Source organism: Chiloscyllium plagiosum, unplaced genomic scaffold, assembly GCF_037043375.1.
Source record: "Chiloscyllium plagiosum isolate Xiang-an unplaced genomic scaffold, Cpla_swu_hap1 HiC_scaffold_45, whole genome shotgun sequence".
NCBI classification, from domain to species: domain Eukaryota; kingdom Metazoa; phylum Chordata; class Chondrichthyes; order Orectolobiformes; family Hemiscylliidae; genus Chiloscyllium; species Chiloscyllium plagiosum.
Genome location: NW_028270183.1, coordinates 21,337,980 through 21,358,840, shown reverse-complemented (window position 1 = coordinate 21,358,840; position 20,861 = coordinate 21,337,980).

The window sequence follows — 20,861 nt, the reverse complement described above, 5'->3', positions numbered from 1 at the left end:
CTGGACAACGAAGGATACCCTGTCGGTTGCAGCTCGTGCCCATCTCCTGAGGAGGTCATTACGGTTTCTCGCTGTGGCACAGTGGAACTGGCAGCCAATGAGTTGAGCATCGTACCCCATTCTTATCAGGGCATCCTTGAGTACTTCCAGGTGCCCATCACATTCCTCCTCATCTGAGCAAATCCTATGTATGCATAGGGGTTGTCCATAGGGGATGGCTGTTTTAATGTGCTTCAGTGGAAGCTGGAGAAGTGCAGCATCGAGAGGTTATCCGTAGGTTTGCGGTAGAGTGAGGTGCTGAGGTGCCCATCCTTGATGGAGATGCATGTGTCCAAGAATGAGGCAGATACTAGAGAGTAGTCCATAGTGAATCTGATGGTGGGATGAAACTCATTGGTGTCCCTGCATAGTTGTTTCAGTGACTCCTCGTCACGGGCCCAGAGGAAGAAAATGCCGTCAATATACCTGGTGTATAGTGTTGGTTGGAGTCCTGCGTAGAGAAGAAATCTTGTTCGAATCTGTGCATGAAGATGTTGGCATATTGGGGCATAAATTTGGTCCCCCATGGCTGTTCCATGTGTCTGGATGAAGAACTGGTTGTAAAGGTGAAAACATTGTGGTCGAGGATAAAGCGGATGAGTTGTTGGATGGTGCTTGAAGATTGACATTATTGGTGTTGGGTACTGAGGCTGTTGCCGTGATGCCATCATTGTGGGGGATGCTGGTATTTAGTGCTGAAATGTCCCCACTGTGATGAGGAATGTTCCCAACTCGACTGGTCCGTGGCTGCTGAGTTTCTGTCAGAAATCTGGAGTGTCGCGACAGAAGCTGGAAGTCCACTGTACAATGGGTTTCAAGATGCCTTCAACATAGCCAGAGAGGTTCTCACACAGGGTCCCATTGCCTGATATGATGGGACATCCTGGTGTGTTGGGCTTTGTGTATTATCAGAAGGCAGTAGGAGTCATCTACGTGAGCAGTACGTGGGATGAGGGTGCATAGGATATTCTGAAGGACTGGATCCAAAGTCCTGATCAATGTTTTTAATTCATGAGTGTGCTCTTTGGTCAGATTGGGTGGTAGTTGCCCTCATAAAAACAGGGTACGATGCTCAACTCATCAACCGCCAGTTCCGATGTGCCACAGCGAGAAACCGAAATGACCTCATCAGGAGACAGATACAAGCTGCAACCGAAAAGGTACCCCTCGTTGTCCAGTACTTCCCAGGAGCCAAAATAGCTACACCATGGTCTTCGCAGCCTTGTCAATGAGGATGAGCACCTCGCCAAGACCTTCCCCACACTGCTCGCCTTTAAACAACCGCCAAACCTCAAGCAGATCATTTTTCGCAGCAAACTGCCCGGCCTTCAGGACAACACCATACAACCCTGTCATGGCAGATGCTGCAAGATGTGTCAGAGTGTTGACATGGACACTACCATTACACATGGGGACACCACATACCAGGTACGCGGCAGGTACTCATATGAGTTGGTCAAAGTTGTCTATCACATGTTTTACAGGCAAGGATGCCCTGAGGCATGGTACATTGGTGAGACCGAGCAGTGGCTACAGCAACAGATGAATGGACACCACACAATAATTACCAGGCAGGAGTGTTCCCTCCCAGTTGGGAAACACTTCAACAGTCCGGGACATCTGGTCTCCGATCTTCGGGTGACCATCCTCCAAGGAGGACTTCAGAACAGGCAATAATGCAAAGTTGCCGAGCAGAGGCTGATAGCCAAGTTTGGTACCCAAGAGGATGGCCTCAACCGGGACCTTAGGTTCACGTCACACTACAGGTGACCCCACCCCACCCACACACACACACACACATTTAAGTTTATGGGGTGAATTTGTACTTGCAGAAATACATTTTATTTTGCTCAAAAACTGCATGAATCCATGTAAGATTCTGTCGATCCCTTATTTAGAAATAGTATCAGTCTGAACATTGGGGCACAGATAGGCATTATCTGAGCTGGCATGAGTTCACTTTTAGAATGTAACGTTTAAAAAAGTTCTGGGATTTACATGTAAAGAACTGAAACCAACATGTTCATTCTAAAAGATGAGAGACTTAACAAATAATATCACCTCAGTTGCATCACACTGTAAACTTTTGCTATAAATTCAGTGTCTTACGATCTTATACTCCACAACCACCTGATGAAGGAGCAGTGCTCCGAAAGGTAGTGCTTCCGAATAAACCTGTTGGACGATAACCTGGTGTTGTGTGATTTTTAACTTTGTACACCCCAGTCCAACACCGGCAACTCCAAGTCATGACGTTGGGAAAGACATTAATGAGGCATGCAGTATTTCCAAAGCTGAACAATAAGAAGGAATCACACTGCTTAGAGTGCATCGATCACGTATGGCTCGAAGAACCTCAGTTGCAGAGTCGTACAGCACGGAAACAGACTCTTCGATCCAACCAGTCCATGCTGAACATAACCCCAAACTCAACTCAACTCAACCCACCTGCCTGCTCCTGGTCCATATCCCTCCAACCTTCCCTATTCATGCACTTAAACAAAATGTCTTTTAATCATTGTAATTGTGCCCACTACCTCAGGACGTTCATTCCACCCTCTGTGCAAACAATGTACCCCTTCTGCCTTTTGTAAATCTTTCTCCTCTTATTTTAAAAATGTGTCCCCTCGTCTTGGGGAAAAATAACTACCATTAACTCTATCTGCACCCCTCATTATTTCATGAATTTCTATAAGGTCACCTCTCAACCTCCTACGCTCTTGTGAATAAAGTCCCAGCCTTTTTCTTTATAACTCAAGCCTTCCATGCCTAGCAACATCCTGGTAAATCTCTTCTGAACCCTACCCTGCTGAGTTATATTCTTACTATAACTGGGCAACCAGAACTGGATCTAATCTGTATCGACCTTATAGAAAAAAAATATAAAAGGAAAACATATGGGATTTAATAAATAAGCATTATAACATTTACACAAACAATGCTGAGAAAATCTGGAATAAAACAAACGAATTTGGAGGAAGATTCAAATGTTATTTGCTCGATTCTGGCTTCCCCATTACAATAATTAACACGTTCATTCTGTTTTAAAGAAATAACATTTGCTCAGTATTGCAGGTTGAGGGGTTGCCAGTTCCGGTTGGATGCTTTTTCTGGAAATCTGTTTTCCAACTCCACTACCCCCCACCCCCCCTTGATTGAGAAAGACTTTTTGGATTATCTCCTCTGTTTTTCACAATCAGTGGATGAAGGCATTCCCTGTAAAGAAGGCCTGAACATGTCTCCACGGAGAAAGTCAAATGATCCAAAAGTGCTTTAGGAATCTTTTTTAAAGGGTTCAAACAGGGAATGCGGGCACCAGCCTTTATTACCCATCGTTAATTACCCTGTTGAAAGTAGTGGTGAGCTGAGTTCTTGAACTGCTGTAGTCCATGAAGGTGCATCCACAATGCTGTGTGGGACGAAGGTAGATCCAGCATTTTGAAGTTGCTGGAGCTACCATCTCGCCTGGTTCTCTTTAGGGAAGGAAATCTGCCATCCTTACCTAGTCTGGCCTACATGTAACTCCATACCCAAAGCAATATATACATGACTCATGACTGAAATGCCCGAGTGAGCCACTCAGTTCAAGAGCATTGAGAAAGTTGCTGTGATCTGTGACTTTTAATTAATCTGTCAGCGACGTCTTGTAATGAACCAGCCACGCTGTCCCCCTTGCAAACCAGAAGCAGCATCTGGAGGAAGATGACTGAGATACAGCTTTCCAGTCAGCACAAGAAACATCTCAGTTACCTTGTAAACAGGAACCATGGACCTGTTTTGCTCGTTTTTCCCATCTGCCTGTGACCTATGTTTCTTTTGCTGTCTGTGTCTGTTGGTATGTATGTGTGTGTGTGTAATAGGGAGCAAATAAGCAGATCATTGTACTTAGTAGAGCCTTATCTCAACAGTTCATAACTGTTTACCTGCAGGAAACGTCTAATCACTTGAAATAAATACACAACACCAGGTTATAGTCCAACAGGTTTATTTGGACATACTAGCTTTCAGTGCTATCTGATGAAGGAGCAGTGCTCTGAAAGCTAGTGCTTCCAAATAAACCTGTTGGACTATAATTTGGTGTTCTGTGATTTTTAACTTTGTCCACCCCAGTCCAACGCTGACACCTCCACATCTTGTAATAAATACAAATTTCTAATTTGTAACAAATGCTAGTCCTGCCACATCCCATGAAAGAATTTAAAAAGTATTGGCTTATGATATTTTCTAATCAACCACTTCAGAAATGTTAATACATAACTGTGGCACAAATAGGATTTGAACCTAGGCCTCCTGCTCTGGAGGTAGGGACACTACCAGTGCCCTAGCAAGTGCTGACCAATATAGAGAGCAAACTGGATGAGCTGGAACATCAATATTGCACATCCAAGCTTGAATGCTTTCTGCGAATGAGTCAGGCTAATACTGCAAGAGGGTTGCTGTCACGTATAATTGTCAGCAGCAGCTTAAAGGGGCCCTGTCATCATTTATCTTCCCAGTCAGTCCTTTGACGCTGCTGAAGTCCATCTCATTTCCCTGCTTGAATCTTGTCATCCACAATGTTCAGAAAAGCTTCTTTTTTACCTTTGCTACTTCCTCGATGAGTAATTCTGTTATACACAGCACCAAAAACAGGCCATTCAGCCCAACTAATCAGTGCTAGCCCCTGCTGCTGTCTTATTCGTTCAACTTACTATTTCTTTCCCTTACACACACTGATCTACCTTCCCTTTACGTGCATCCATACCATTAACTTTGTCGTGGACTAGACCAAATCTCCTCCAAATATATGAAGAAGGTAGCCAAGCTCCTAACTCTTTCTTACTTTAAAGATAAGTGCCAGGTGTTGGGTTCTGGACACAATTCGATTGATCAAAATTGAATCAAAACACACTTTATTCTCACACTATAGTTAAAATACAACAAAAGAAAGAAGAAACTGGAAGAACTTAACTTTATTGGAAAACTTAACTGAATAATCGATTATTTAAATACCAAATCTCTGAGGAGGGATAGGCACTTGATCGCAGTCAATGTATTGGGTTGAAGTGTGTCTATTTTAATGCAAGACGTATTAGGAATGAGGGTGATGAACTCAGAGCATGGATCAGTACTTGGAACTATGGTTGTTTGTGACCATTGCGGATATCACAGAGGCAGGAATGATTGCTGGATGTTCCAGGGTTTAGACGCTTCTAAAGGAATGGGGTGGTGGGGGGGGGGGGGTAGGTAAAAGAGATGGAGGAGTGGCATTGCTAATCAGGGATATACCACAGCTGCAGAAAGGGATACCGTTGAGGAGGGTTTGTCTACAGAGTCTGTATGAGTGGAAATCAGAACCAGGAAAGGAGCTTGGACGCTTATTGGGAGCTTTCTACAGGCCCGCCTGTAGCAACAGAAACACGGAGGAGCAGATTGGGAGACACATTTTGGAAAAGTGCAGAGGTAACAGGGCTATTGTCATGGGTGACTTTAACTTTTCTAATATTGATTGGAACCTCCTTATTCAAATAGTTTGGATGGAGCAATTTTTGTCAGGTGTGTCCAAGAAGTGTTCCTGTTGCAATATATAGATAAGTCGACTAGAGGAGAGGCCATATTGGATTTGGTGCTTGGCAACAAACTAGGCCAGGTGTCAGATCTCACGATGGGAGAGCATTTCTGTGATAAGTGATCACAACTCCATGATCTTTACTATAGTCATGGAGAGGGGTTTTGGAGCAGAAGGTATGGGAAAGTATTTAATTTGGGGAGGGGGAATTACAATGCTATCAGGCAGGAACTGGGGCACCAGAATTGGGAGCAGATATTTTCAGGTAAACGCACAACAGAAATGTGGAGGCTGTTTAGAAAGCACTTGCTGATAGTGCTGGACAGGTTTGTCCCACTGAGGCAAGGAAGAGATGGTAGGGTGAAAGAGCCTTGGGTGACAAGGGATTTGGAGCATCTAGTCAAGAGGAAGAAGGAAGCTTACTTAAGGATGAGGAGGCCAGGATCAGACAGGGCTTTAGAGAATTTCAAGATAACCAGGAAGGAACTGAAGAATGGACTTAGGAGAGCTAGACAGGAGCATGAGAAAGTTTTAGCAGGTATGATTAAGGAAAAACCTAAGATATTCTACACTTATGTGAGGGATCAAGAGGTTGGCTAGAGTGAGTTGGGCTGATCAGGGGTAGTGGACGGAACTTGTGCCTGGAGTCAGAGGAAGTAGTGGATGTCCTTAATGAATACTTTGCTTCAGTATTCACAACTGAGTGGGACCTTGACATTGCTGAGGACAGTGAAATAGACTGACATGCTAGAACATGTTTATGCTCGGAAGGAGGATGTGCTGAAAATTTTGAAAAACATAAGAATAGATGAATCCCCCAGGCCAGACGAGATATACCCTAGGTTACTACTGGAAGCAAGAGAAGAGATCACTGCACCATTGGCGATGATCTTTGAGTCCTCATTGTCCACAGGATTAGTGCCAGATGATTGCAGGGTGGCAAATGTTATTCCCTTTTTCAAGAAAGAGAATTGGGATAATCCTGTGAATTACACACCAGTCAGTCTTACGTCAGTGGTGGGCAAAGTACTGGAGAGGATTCTAAGAGACAGGATTTATAATTACTTTGATTAGAGACAGTCAGCATGGCTTTGTGAGGAGCAGGTCATGCCTCACAAGCCTTATTGAATTCTTTGAGAATGCGACAAGACACATTGATGAAGGTAGAGCAGTGGATGTGATGTACATGGATTTTATAAGGAGTTGATAAGGTTCCCCATGGTAAGCTCATTCAGAAAGTAAGAGGCATGGGATACAGGCAAATCTGGCTGTCTGGATACAGAATTGGCTGGCCCATAGAATACAGAGGATGGTGGTAGATGGAACATATTCAGCCTGGAGCTTGGTGCCCAGTGGTGTTCCGTAGGCATCTGTCTGGAAGCTCTGTTCTTTTTATAAATGACTTGGATGAGAAAGTGGAAGTGTGGATAAGTAAGTTTGCTGATGACATGAAGGTTGGTGGAGTTGTGGATAGTGTGGAGGGCTGTTGTAGGTTGCAATGGGATATTGACAGGATGCAGAAATGGGCTGGGAAGTGGTAGATGGAGTTCAACCCGGAAAAGTGTTAAATCATTCACTTTGGAAGGTTGAATTTGAATGCAGAATACAGGGTTAAAGGCAGGATTCTTGGCAGTGTGGAGGAACAGTGGGATTTTGGGGTCCATGTCCATAGATCCTCAAATTTCCCAGTCAAGTTGATAGGGCTGTTAAGAAGGTGTATGGTGTATTGGCTTTCATTAATAGGGGAATTGAATTTAAGAGCTGCGAGGTTATGCTGCAGCTCTATAGAGCCCTGGTTAGACCACACTTGGAATACTGTGTTCATTTCTGGTCATCTCATTATAGGAAGGATGTGGAAGCCTTAGCGAGGGTGCACAGGAGATTTACCAGGATGCTGCGTGGACTGGAGGGCATGTCTTATGGAGAAAGGTTGAGGAAGTTAGGGCTTTTCTCATTGGAGCAAAGAAGGATGAGGGATGACTTGATCGAGGTGTACAAGACGATGAGAGGCATAGATAGAGTGGATAGCCAGAGACTTTTCCCCTGGGCGGAAATGTCTATCATGAAGGGATAAAATGATTAGGGGAAGGTTTAGGGGAGATGTCAGAGGTAGGTTCTTTGCACAGAGAGTGGTGGGTGTGTGGAATGCCCTGCCAGCGGTGGTAGTAAAGTCAGAGACGTTAGGGACATTTAAGTGACTCTTGGATAGGTACATGGATGATAGCAAAATGGAGGGTATGTAGGTTAGTTTGATCACAGAGTAGGATAAAAGGCTGGTACAACATCGAGGGCCAAAGGGCCTGTACTGTGCTGTACTGTTCTATGTTGTGTGTTCTAAACAATAACTGTTCTAACATCGTAAAATCCCATAAGCACACTCTAGGCAAAGGCAAATTTAGTAAAATAGATTGTCTCATAGATAATTCTCCAGTCCAGGAGGAAAAATGTCAAGAGAAAACTCTGAGAGGCAGAGTAACAGGGAGATACATACTGCAGCTTCCAAACCTAGCTTCAAGACTGCAGCAGCAACTGTGACTGAAACATGAAAGCTAAACATCCTAGTTTGGTGGCAGCTTGAGCCCACCCGTCCAGGCTGCTTCTATTGTTGCAACTTTAAACAAAAACCCAAGGCCTCACAAGCTGTTCATTGGTTTTGGAGCAGAGTGGTCACCACCTCTGTCTCAAACTTTCTTAGTCAAAAATAGGACAAAGTACACCTCTTAAAGCCATTGTATTGTCACAACATTAACCACTCCATTTTATTTCCTGCACCCTGCACTCTCACCCCTCACCTGCTTTAAAGCAAGGTTTCCTCTGAAATCTTTTTAAGATGCATTTTATACTGATGGCCCTCTGACATCTTCTCTTTGTCAAACTTATCAATCAGCTCAGCGTTCTTTGCTTCAAATAAAACATCCTCATTATTGCCTCCCTGCTCAGCCTCACATGTCCCTCTTTTGATTTCAGTGCGATTTCAAAATCTCTTTCTTGGTTTTCAAATCCCTCTGAGCCCTCACCCCAACCCTCCCTACCTCGGTGGGGGTCCTCAGGCTCACAGTCCTCTGAGGTGCCCGTTTTGTAGTTCTCCCCATCGCGTGTACCCCTGATTTCGATTGTCTGACTTTTGGTGGCTCTGCAACTGAAACAGACGTTGGTGGAAAAGCTCAGCAGGTCTGGCAGCAGCTGTGAAGAGAAATCAGAGTTAGCATTTGGCATCCTCAGAACAGATGGAAGCTCGGGAAATGTTGATTTATATGCAGAAGGTAGGGTGGGGGGGAATCAGCACTCGGAAAGCTAGTGCTTCCAAATAAACCTGTCGGACTAGAACCTGGTGTTGTGTAAATTTTAACTTTGTCCACTCCAGTCCAACACCGGCTCCTCCACATCATATCCACTTTCAAGGAACAATGAATGTGTACCCCTAGATCTCTTTGTCCCCAGGGCATTATTATTGACTGTGGAAGCCCTGCCCACGTTTTGCATTAACAAAATTGAACATTTTGCATTTATCAGGATTAAACGCCGTCTGCCATTCCTCAGTCCAGTGGCCCAGTTGATCGAGATCTCATTGTTAAACTCATTCCTGCTGTTACTTTCTTGAAATTTGAAGCCGAGAACGTGAAGAGAATCTCAATCTCAGAATGTAGAGACCTGTCTGCTTCACTGCAGGGAGGGAAATTGGCCCTGCTTACCCAGTCCGGCCTATACGGAACTCGATACCCACAACAATGCGATTGAATCTAAACACCTTCTCAAAATGGATGAGCAAAACTGCTCAGTGTTCGGGTAGGAAGCAACGCATAAGAACTTCTAGATGTACGAACCAATTTCATGACAGGATGAGAAAATTGTTGCTTGTATGCTCAGGAAAGGAATAGTTATTACATTCCGTCGAAAGGAACGGAAAGTGGGCTGGTCAAGGAATCCAGCATCAAGGCATCCACGCAGGCCGTGGCAGGGGAGAGGGGTGAGAGTGTGTTCCTGGTGGTGGGGGAGAGGGGTGAGAGTGTGTTCCTGGTGGTGGGGGAGAGGGGTGAGAGTGTGTTCCTGGTGGTGGGGGAGAGGAGTGAGAGTGTGTTCCTGGTGGTGGGGGAGAGGGGTGAGAGTGTGTTCCTGGTGGTGGGGGAGGGAGATGAGAGTGTGTTCCTGGTGGTGGGAGAGGGGGGGGGGGGGGGTGAGAGTGTGTTCCTGGTGGTGGGGGAGGAGAGGTGAGAGTGTGTTCCTGGTGGTGGGTGAGGGAGGTGAGAGTGTGTTCATGGTGGTGGGGGAGAGGAGTGAGAGTGTGTTCCTGGTGGTGGGGGAGGGAGGTGAGAGTGTGTTCCTGGTGGTGGGAGAGGGGGGGGGGTGAGAGTGTGTTCCTGGTGGTGGGGGAGGAGAGGTGAGAGTGTGTTCCTGGTGGTGGGGGAGGGAGGTGAGAGTGTGTTCCTGGTGGTGGGAGAGGGGGGGGGGGGGTGAGAGTGTGTTCCTGGTGGTGGGGGAGGAGAGGTGAGAGTGTGTTCCTGGTGGTGGGTGAGGGAGGTGAGAGTGTGTTCATGGTGGTGGGGGAGAGGAGTGAGAGTGTGTTCCTGGTGGTGGGGGAGGGAGGTGAGAGTGTGTTCCTGGTGGTGGGAGAGGGGGGGGGGTGAGAGTGTGTTCCTGGTGGTGGGGGAGGAGAGGTGAGAGTGTGTTCCTGGTGGTGGGGGAGGGAGGTGAGAGTGTGTTCCTGGTGGTGGGAGAGGGGGGGGGGGGGGTGAGAGTGTGTTCCTGGTGGTGGGGGAGGGAGGTGAGAGTGTGTTCCTGGTGGTGGGGGAGGGAGGTGAGAGTGTGTTCATGGTGGTGGGGGAGAGGAGTGAGAGTGTGTTCCTGGTGGTGGGGGAGGGAGGTGAGAGTGTGTTCCTGGTGGTGGGAGAGGGGGGGGGGTGAGAGTGTGTTCCTGGTGGTGGGGGAGGAGAGGTGAGAGTGTGTTCCTGGTGGTGGGGGAGGGAGGTGAGAGTGTGTTCCTGGTGGTGGGAGAGGGGGGGGGGGGGGTGAGAGTGTGTTCCTGGTGGTGGGGGAGGAGAGGTGAGAGTGTGTTCCTGGTGGTGGGGGAGGGAGGTGAGAGTGTGTTCCTGGTGGTGGGGGAGGGGGGTGAGAGTGTGTTCCTGGTGGTGGGGGAGGAGAGGTGAGAGTGTGTTCCTGGTGGTGGGGGAGGGAGGTGAGAGTGTGTTCCTGGTGGTGGGGGAGGGGGGTGAGAGTGTGTTCCTGGTGGTGGGGGAGGAGAGGTGAGAGTGTGTTCCTGGTGGTGGGGGAGGGAGGTGAGAGTGTGTTCCTGGTGGTGGGGGAGGGAGGTGAGAGTGTGTTCCTGGTGGTGGGGAAGGGAGGTGAGAGTGTGTTCCTGGTGGTGGGGGAGGGAGGTGAGAGTGTGTTCTGGGTGATGGGGGAGGGGGGTGAGAGTGTGTTCCGGGTGATGGGGGAGGGGGGGTGAGAGTGTGTTCCTGGTGGTGGGGGAGGGGTGGGAGATTGTGTTCCTGGTGGTGGGGCAGGGGGGTGAGAGTGTGTTCCTCGTGGAGGGAGATGGAGGTGAGAGTGTGTTCCTGTTGGTGAGGGAGGGGAGTGAGAGTGTGTTCCTGTTGGTGAGGGAGGAGAGTGAGAGTGTGTTCCTGGTGGTGGGGAAGGGGGGTGCACGTGTGTTCCTGGTGGTGGGGGAGGGGGGTGAGAGTGCGTTACTGTTGGGGGATGGAGGGGGTAGGGTGTGTGTTCCTCGTGGTGGGGGAGGGGGGTGAGAGTGTATTCCTGGTGGTGGGGGAGGTGGTTGAGAGTGTGTTCCTGGTGGGGGAGGGGGTTGCGAGTGTGTTCCTGGTGGTGGGGGAGGGAGGGGAAAGTGTGTTCCTGGTGGTGGGGAAGGGGGGGTGAGAGTGTGTTGCTGGTGATGGGGGAGGGGGTTGAGAGTGTGTTCCCGGTGATGGGGGAGGGGGTTGAGAGTGTGTTCCTGGTGGGGGAGGGGGTTGCGAGTGTGTTCCTGGTGGTGGGGGAGGGAGGGGAAAGTGTGTTCCTGGTGGTGGGGAAGGGGGGGTGAGAGTGTGTTGCTGGTGATGGGGGAGGGGGTTGAGAGTGTGTTCCTGGTGGTGGGGGAGGGGTTGGGAGTGTGTTCCTCGTGGAGGGGGAGGGGTTGGGAGTGTGCTCCTCGTGGAGGGAGATGGAGGTGAGGGTGTTTTCCTGGTGGAGGGGGAGGGAAGTGTGAGTGTGCACACGGTGGTGGGGGATGGGGCCAAGAGTGTGTTCCTGGTGGTGGAGGAGGGGGGTGAGAGTGTGTTCCTGGTGGTGGGGGAGGGAGGTGTGAGTGTGTTCCTGGTGGTGGGGGAGGGGGGTGAGAGTGTGTTCCTGGTGGTGGGGCAGGGAGGTGTAAGTGTGTTCTGGGTGATGGGGGAGGGGGGTGAGAGTGTGTTCCTGGTGGTGGGGGAGGGGCGTGAGATTGTGTTCCTGGTGGTGGGGCAGGGAGGTGTGAGTGTGTTCTGGGTGATGGGGGAGGGGGGTGAGAGTGTGTTCCTCGTGGAGGGAGATGGAGGTGAGAGTGTGTTCCTGTTGGTGAGGGATGGGTGTGAGAGTGTGTTCCTTGTGGTGGGGGAGGGGGGTGAGAGTGTGTTCCTGGTGGTGGGGGTGGGAGGTGAGAGTGTGTTCCTGGTGGTGGGGGTGTGGGGTGAGAGTTTGTTCATGGTGGTCGGAGAGGGGGTGCGAGTGTGTTCCTGGTGATGGGGGAGGGGGGTGAGAGTGTGTTCCTGGTGGTGGGTGAGGGGGGTGAGAGTGTGTTCCTGGTGGTGGGTGAGGGGGGTGAGAGTGTGTTCCTGGTGGTGGGTGAGGGGGTGAGAGTGTGTTCCTGGTGGTGCGGAGGGAAGTGTGAGTGTGCACACGGTGGTGGGGAAGGGGGCTAAAAGTTTGTTCCTGGTGATGGGGGAGGGGGGTGAGAGTGTGTTCCTGGTGGTGGGGCAGGGAGGTGTGAGTGTGTTCTTGGTGGTGGGGTGGGAGGTGAGAGTGTGTTCCTGGTGGAGAGGGAGGGAGGTGAGAGTGTGTTCCTGGTGGTGGGAGAGGGGGGTGAGAGTGTGTCCCTGGTGGTGGGGGAGGGGTTGGGAGTGTGTTCCTGGTGGTGGAGGGAGATGGAGGTGAGGGTGTTTTCCTGGTGGAGGGGGAGGGAAGTGTGAGTGTGCACACGGTGGTGGGGGACGGGGCCAAGAGTTTGGTCCTGGTGGTGGGGGAGGGTGGGGAAAGTGTGTTCCTGGTGGTGGGGGAGGGAGGTGTAAGTGAGTTCTGGGTGATGGGGGAGGGGGGTGAGAGTGTGTTCCTGGTGATGGGGGAGGGGGTGAGAGTGTGTTCTGGGTGATGGGGGAGGGGGGTGAGAGTGTGTTCCTGGTGATGGGGGAGGGGTGTGAGAGTGTGTTCTGGGTGATGGGGGAGGGGGGTGAGAGTGTGTTCCTGGTGATGGGGAAGGGGGGTGAGAGTGTGTTCCGGGTGATGGGGGGGGTGGGGGGGGGTGAGAGTGTGTTCCTGGTGGTGGGGCAGGGGGGTGAGAGTGTGTTCCTCGTGGAGGGAGATGGAGGTGAGAGTGTGTTCCTGTTGGTGAGGGAGGGGTGTGAGAGTGTGTTCTGGGTGATGGGGGAGGGGGGTGAGAGTGTGTTCCTGGTGATGGGGGAGGGGGGTGAGAGTGTGTTCCTGGTGATGGGGGAGGGGGGTGAGAGTGTGTTCTGGGTGATGGGAGAGGGGGTTGAGAGTGAGTTCTTGGTGGTGGGGGAGGGGCGTGAGATTGTGTTCCTGGTGGTGGGGCAGGGAGGTGTGAGTGTGTTCCTGGTGGTGGGGCAGGGAGGTGTAAGTGTGTTCTGGGTGATGGGGGAGGGGGGTGAGAGTGTGTTCCTGGTGGTGGGGGAGAGGGGGGTGAGAGTGTGTTCCTGGTGGTGGGGGAGGGGGGTGAGAGTGTGTTCCTTGTGGTGGGGGAGAGGGGGGTGAGAGTGTGTTCCTGGTGGTGGGGGAGAGGGGGGTGAGAGGGTTTTCCTGGTGGTTGGGAAGGGGTGTGAGAGTGCGTTCCTGGTGGTGGGGCAGGGAGGTGTGAGTGTGTTCCTGGTGGTGGGGGAGGAAGGTGAGAGTGTGTTCCTGGTGGTGGGGGAGAGGGGTGAGGGTGTTTTCCTGGTGGTGGGGGAGGGGGGTGAGAGTGTGTTGCTGGTGGTGGGGGAGGGGGGTGAGAGTGTGTTCCTGGTGGTGGGGAAGGGGTGTGAGAGTGTGTTCCTTGTGGTGGGGGAGAGGGGGGTGAGAGTGTGTTCCTGGTGGTGGGGGTGGGAGGTGAGAGTGTGTTCCTGGTGGTGGGGGATGGAGGTGAGAGTGTCTTCCTGGTGGTGGGTGAGGGAGGTGAGAGTGTGTTCCTGGTGGTTGGGGAGGGGGGTGAGAGTGTGTTCCTGGTGGTGGGGGAGGGGGGTGAGAGTGTGTTCCCGGTGGTGGGGAAGGGGGTTGCGCCTGTGTTCCTCGTGGAGAGGGAGGGAGGTGAGAGTGTGTCCCTGGTGGTGGGGGAGGGGTTGGGAGTGTGTTCCTGGTGGTTGGGGAGGGGGGTGAGAGTGTGTTCCTCGTGGAGAGGGAGGGAGGTGAGAGTGTGTCCCTGGTGGTGGGGGAGGGGTTGGGAGTGTGTTCCTCGTGGAGGGAGTTGGAGGTGAGGGTGTTTTCCTGGTGGAGGGGGAGGGAAGTGTGAGTGTGCACACGGTGGTGGGGGAACAGGACCAAGAGTTTGGTCCTGGTGGTGGGGGAGGGTGGTGAGAGTGTGTTCCTGGTGGTGGGGGAGGGTGGTGAGAGTATGTTCCTGGTGGTAGGGGAGGGAGGTGTGAGTGTGTTCCTGGTGACGGGGGAGAGGGTGTGAGAGTGTGTTCCTGTTGGTGGGCAGGAGGGGGTTGAGAGTGTGTTCCTGGTGGTGGAGGAGGGTGTGAGAGTGTGTTCCGGTGATGGGGGAGGGGGGTGAGAGTGTGTTCCTGGTGGTGGAGGAGGGAGGGGAGAGTGTGTTCCCGGTGATGGGGGAGGGAGGTGAGCGTGTGTTCCCGGTGATGGGGGAGGGAGGTGAGCCTGTGTTCCTGGTGGTGGGTGAGGGGGGTAAAAGTGTGTTCCTGGTGATGGGGGAGGGGGGGTGAGAGTGTGTTCCCGGTGATGGGGGAGCTGGGGTGAGAGTGTGTTCTCAGTGATGGGGGAGGGAGGTGAGAGTGTGTTCCCGGTGATGGGGGAGTGGTTGTGAGTGTGTTCCCGGTGATGGGGGAGGGGTTGGGAGTGTGTTCCCGATGATGGGGGAGGGGGGGTGAGAGTGTGTTCTCGGTGATGGGGGAGGGAGGTGAGAGTGTGTTCCTGGTGATGGGGGAGTGGTTGTGAGTGTGTTCCCGGTGATGGGGGAGGGGTTGGGAGTGTGTTCCCGGTGGTGGGGGAGAGGGGTGAGAGTGTGTTCCTGCTGGTGGGGGAGGGGGGTGAGAGTGTGTTCCTGGTGATGGGGGAGGGGGGGTGAGAGTGTGTTCTCGGTGATGGGGGATGGGTGTGAGAGTGTGTTCCTGGTGGTGGGGAAGGGGTGTGAGAGTGTGTTCCTTGTGGTGGGGGTGAGGGGGGTGAGAGTGTGTTCCTGGTGGTGGGGGTGGGAGGTGAGAGTGTGTTCCTGGTGGTGGGAGAGTGGGGTGAGAGTGTGTCCCTGGTGGTGGGGGAGGGGTTGGGAGTGTGTTCCTGGTGGTGGAGGGAGATGGAGGTGAGGGTGTTTTCCTGGTGGAGGGGGAGGGAAGTGTGAGTGTGCACACGGTGGTGGAGGAAACGGGACCAAGAGTTTGGTCCTGGTGGTGGGGGAGGGTGGGGAAAGTGTGTTCCTGGTGGTGGGGGAGGGTGGTGAGAGTGTGTTCCTGGTGGTGGGGGAGGGAGGTGTGAGTGTGTTCCTGGTGACGGGGGAGGGTGTGAGAGTGTGTTCCTGGTGATGGGGGAGAGGGTGTGAGAGTGTGTTCCCGGTGATGGGGGAGGGGGGTGAGAGTGTGTTCCTGGAGGTGGAGGAGGGTGTGAGAGTGTGTTCCCGGTGATGGGGGAGGGGGGTGAGAGTGTGCTCCTGGTGGTGGGGGAGGGGGGTGAGAGTGTGTTCCCGGTGATGGGGGAGGGGGGTGAGAGTGTGTTCCTGGTGATGGGGGAGAGGGTGTGAGAGTGTGTTCCCGGTGATGGGGGAGGGGGGTGAGAGTGTGTTCCTGGAGGTGGAGGAGGGTGTGAGAGTGTGTTCCCGGTGATGGGGGAGGGGGGTGAGAGTGTGCTCCTGGTGGTGGGGGAGGGGGGTGAGAGTGTGTTCCCGGTGATGGGGGAGGGGGGTGAGAGTGTGTTCCCGGTGATGGGGGAGGGAGGTGAGCGTGTGTTCCTGGTGGTGGGGGAGGGGGGTGAGAGTGTGTCCCTGGTGATGGGGGAGGGGTTGGGAGTGAGTTCCTGGTGATGGGAGAGGGGGGTGAAAGTGTGTTCCCGGTGATGGGGGCGGTGTAAGAAGTGTGTTCCTGGTGATGGGGGAGGGGGGGTGAGAGTGTGTTCCCGGTGATGGGGGAGGGGGGTGAGAGTGTGTTCCTGGTGGTGGGGAAGGGGTGTGAGAGTGTGTTCCTTGTGGTGGGGGAGAGGGGGGTGAGAGTGTGTTCCTGGTGGTGGGGGAGGGGGGTGAGAGTGTGTTCCTTGTGGTGGGGGAGAGGGGGGTGAGAGTGTGTTCCTGGTGGTGGGGGAGGGGTGTGAGAGTGTGTTCCTTGTGGTGGGGGAGGGGGGTGAGAGTGTGTTCCTGGTGGTGGGGGAGGGTGGTGAGAGTATGTTCCTGGTGGTAGGGGAGGGAGGTGTGAGTGTGTTCCTGGTGACGGGGGAGAGGGTGTGAGAGTGTGTTCCTGTTGGTGGGCAGGAGGGGGTTGAGAGTGTGTTCCTGGTGGTGGAGGAGGGTGTGAGAGTGTGTTCCGGTGATGGGGGAGGGGGGTGAGAGTGTGTTCCTGGTGGTGGAGGAGGGAGGGGAGAGTGTGTACCCGGTGATGGGGGAGGGAGGTGAGCGTGTGTTCCCGGTGATGGGGGAGGGAGGTGAGCCTGTGTTCCTGGTGGTGGGTGAGGGGGGTAAAAGTGTGTTCCTGGTGATGGGGGCGGGGGGGTGAGAGTGTGTTCCCGGTGATGGGGGAGCTGGGGTGAGAGTGTGTTCTCAGTGATGGGGGAGGGGGGTGAGAGTGTGTTCCGGTGATGGGGGAGGGGTTGGGAGTGTGTTCCCGATGATGGGGGAGGGGGGGTGAGAGTGTGTTCTCGGTGATGGGGGAGGGAGGTGAGAGTGTGTTCCTGGTGATGGGGGAGTGGTTGTGAGTGTGTTCCCGGTGATGGGGGAGGGGTTGGGAGTGTGTTCCCGGTGGTGGGGGAGAGGGGTGAGAGTGTGTTCCTGCTGGTGGGGGAGGGGGGTGAGAGTGTGTTCCTGGTGATGGGGGAGGGGGGGTGAGAGTGTGTTCTCGGTGATGGGGGATGGGTGTGAGAGTGTGTTCCTGGTGGTGGGGAAGGGGTGTGAGAGTGTGTTCCTTGTGGTGGGGGTGAGGGGGGTGAGAGTGTGTTCCTGGTGGTGGGGGTGGGAGGTGAGAGTGTGTTCCTGGTGGTGGGAGAGTGGGGTGAGAGTGTGTCCCTGGTGGTGGGGGAGGGGTTGGGAGTGTGTTCCTGGTGGTGGAGGGAGATGGAGGTGAGGGTGTTTTCCTGGTGGAGGGGGAGGGAAGTGTGAGTGTGCACACGGTGGTGGAGGAAACGGGACCAAGAGTTTGGTCCTGGTGGTGGGGGAGGGTGGGGAAAGTGTGTTCCTGGTGGTGGGGGAGGGTGGTGAGAGTGTGTTCCTGGTGGTGGGGGAGGGAGGTGTGAGTGTGTTCCTGGTGACGGGGGAGGGTGTGAGAGTGTGTTCCTGGTGATGGGGGAGAGGGTGTGAGAGTGTGTTCCCGGTGATGGGGGAGGGGGGTGAGAGTGTGTTCCTGGAGGTGGAGGAGGGTGTGAGAGTGTGTTCCCGGTGATGGGGGAGGGGGGTGAGAGTGTGCTCCTGGTGGTGGGGGAGGGGGGTGAGAGTGTGTTCCCGGTGATGGGGGAGGGGGGTGAGAGTGTGTTCCTGGTGATGGGGGAGAGGGTGTGAGAGTGTGTTCCCGGTGATGGGGGAGGGGGGTGAGAGTGTGTTCCTGGAGGTGGAGGAGGGTGTGAGAGTGTGTTCCCGGTGATGGGGGAGGGGGGTGAGAGTGTGCTCCTGGTGGTGGGGGAGGGTGGTGAGAGTGTGTTCCTGGTGGTGGGGCAGGGAGGTGTGAGTGTGTTCCTGGTGACGGGGGAGGGTGTGAAAGTGTGTTCCTGGTGATGGGGGAGAGGGTGTGAGAGTGTGTTCCCGGTGATGGGGGAGGGGGGTGAGAGTGTGTTCCTGGAGGTGGAGGAGGGTGTGAGAGTGTGTTCCCGGTGATGGGGGAGGGGGGTGAGAGTGTGCTCCTGGTGGTGGGGGAGGGGGGTGAGAGTGTGTTCCCGGTGATGGGGGAGGGGGGTGAGAGTGTGTTCCTGGTGATGGGGGAGAGGGTGTGAGAGTGTGTTCCCGGTGATGGGGGAGGGGGGTGAGAGTGTGTTCCTGGAGGTGGAGGAGGGTGTGAGAGTGTGTTCCCGGTGATGGGGGAGGGGGGTGAGAGTGTGCTCCTGGTGGTGGGGGAGGGGGGTGAGAGTGTGTTCCCGGTGATGGGGGAGGGGGGTGAGAGTGTGTTCCCGGTGATGGGGGAGGGAGGTGAGCGTGTGTTCCTGGTGGTGGGGGAGGGGGGTGAGAGTGTGTCCCTGGTGATGGGGGAGGGGTTGGGAGTGAGTTCCTGGTGATGGGAGAGGGGGGTGAAAGTGTGTTCCCGGTGATGGGGGCGGTGTAAGAAGTGTGTTCCTGGTGATGGGGGAGGGGGGGTGAGAGTGTGTTCCCGGTGATGGGGGAGGGGGGTGAGAGTGTGTTCCTGGTGGTGGGGAAGGGGTGTGAGAGTGTGTTCCTTGTGGTGGGGGAGAGGGGGGTGAGAGTGTGTTCCTGGTGGTGGGGGAGGGGGGTGAGAGTGTGTTCCTTGTGGTGGGGGAGAGGGGGGTGAGAGTGTGTTCCTGGTGGTGGGGGAGGGGTGTGAGAGTGTGTTCCTTGTGGTGGGGGAGGGGGGTGAGAGTGTGTTCCTGGTGGTGGGGGAGGGGGGTGAGAGTGTGTTCCTGGTGGTGGGGAAGGGGTGTGAGAGTGTGTTCCTTGTGGTGGGGGAGAGGGGGGTGAGAGTGTGTTCCTGGTGGTGGGGGAGAGGGGGGTGAGAGGGTTTTCCTGGTGGTTGGGAAGGGTTGTGAGAGTGCGTTCCTGGTGGTGGGGCAGGGAGGTGTGAGTGTGTTCCTGGTGGTGGGGGAGGAAGGTGAGAGTGTGTTCCTGGTGGTGGGGGAGAGGGGTGAGGGTGTTTTCCTGGTGGTGGGGGAGGGGGGTGAGAGTGTGTTCCTGGTGGTGGGGGAGGGGGGTGAGAGTGTGTTCCTGGTCGTGGGGAAGGGGTGTGAGAGTGTGTTCCTTGTGGTGGGGGAGAGGGGGGTGAGAGTGTGTTCCTGGTGGTGGGGTTGGGAGGTGTGAGTGTGTTCCTGGTGGTGGGGGATGGAGGTGAGAGTGTGTTCCTGGTGGTGTGGGAGGGGGGTGAGAGTGTGTTCCTGGTGGTGGGGGAGGGGGGTGAGAGTGTGTTCCCAGTGGTGGGGAAGGGGGTTGCGCCTGTGTTCCTCGTGGAGAGGGAGGGAGGTGAGAGTGTGTCCCTGGTGGTGGGGGAGGGGTTGGGAGTGTGTTCCTCGTGGAGGGAGTTGGAGGTCAGGGTGTTTTCCTGGTGGAGGGGGAGGGAAGTGTGAGTGTGCACACGGTGGTGGGGGAACGGGACCAAGAGTTTGGTCCTGGTGGTGGGGGAGGGTGGTGAGAGTGTGTTCCTGGTGGTGGGGGAGGGTGGTGAGAGTATGTTCCTGGTGGTGGGGGAGGGAGGTGTGAGTGTGTTCCTGGTGAAGGGGGAGAGGGTGTGAGAGTGTGTTCCTGTTGGTGGGCAGGAGGGGGTTGAGAGTGTGTTCCTGGTGGTGGAGGAGGGTGTGAGAGTGTGTTCCGGTGATGGGGGAGGGGGGTGAGAGTGTGTTCCTGGTGGTGGAGGAGGGAGGGGAGAGTGTGCTCCTGGTGGTGGGGGAGGGGTGTGAGAGTGTGTTCCCGGTGATGGGGGAGGGAGCTGAGCGTGTGTTCCCGGTGATGGGGGAGGGAGGTGAGCATGTGTTCCTGGTGGTGGGGGAGGGGGGTAAAAGTGTGTTCCCGGTGATGGGGGAGGTGTAAGGAGTGTGTTCCTGGTGATGGGGGAGGGGGGGTGAGAGTGTGTTCCCGGTGATGGGGGAGCTGGGGTGAGAGTGTGTTCTCAGTGATGGGGGAGGGGGGTGAGAGTGTGTTCTGGTGATGGGGGAGGGGTTGGGAGTGTGTTCCCGGTGATGGGGGAGGGTGGGTGAGAGTGTGTTCTCGGTGATGGGGGAGGGGGATGAGAGTGTGTTCCCGGTGGTGGGGGAGAGGGGTGAGAGTGTGTTCCTGCTGGTGGGGGAGGGGGGTGAGAGTGTGTTCCTGGTGATGGGGGAGGGGGGGTGAGAGTGTGTTCTCGGTGATGGGGGATGGGTGTGAGAGTGTGTTCCTGGTGGTGGGGAAGGGGTGTGAGAGTGTGTTCCTTGTGGTGGGGGTGAGGGGGGTGAGAGTGTGTTCCTGGTGGTGGGGGTGGGAGGTGAGAGTGTGTTCCTGGTGGTGGGAGAGTGGGGTGAGAGTGTGTCCCTGGTGGTGGGGGAGGGGTTGGGAGTGTGTTCCTGGTGGTGGAGGGAGATGGAGGTGAGGATGTTTTCCTGGTGGAGGGGGAGGGAAGTGTGAGTGTGCACACGGTGGTGGGGGAACGGGACCAAGAGTTTGGTCCTGGTGGTGGGGGAGGGTGGGGAAAGTGTGTTCCTGGTGGTGGGGGAGGGTGGTGAGAGTGTGTTCCTGGTGGTGGGGGAGGGAGGTGTGAGTGTGTTCCTGGTGACGGGGGAGGGTGTGAGAGTGTGTTCCTGGTGATGGGGGAGAGGGTGTGAGAGTGTGTTCCCGGTGATGGGGGAGGGGGTGAGAATGTGTTCCTGGAGGTGGAGGAGGGTGTGAGAATGTGTTCCCGGTGATGGGGGAGGGGGGTGAGAGTGTGCTCCTGGTGGTGGGGGAGGAGAGGTGAGAGTGTGTTCCTGGTGTTGGGGGAGGGAGGTGAGAGTGTGTTCCTGGTGGTGGGGGAGGGGGGTGAGAGTGTGTTCCTGGTGGTGGGGGAGGAGA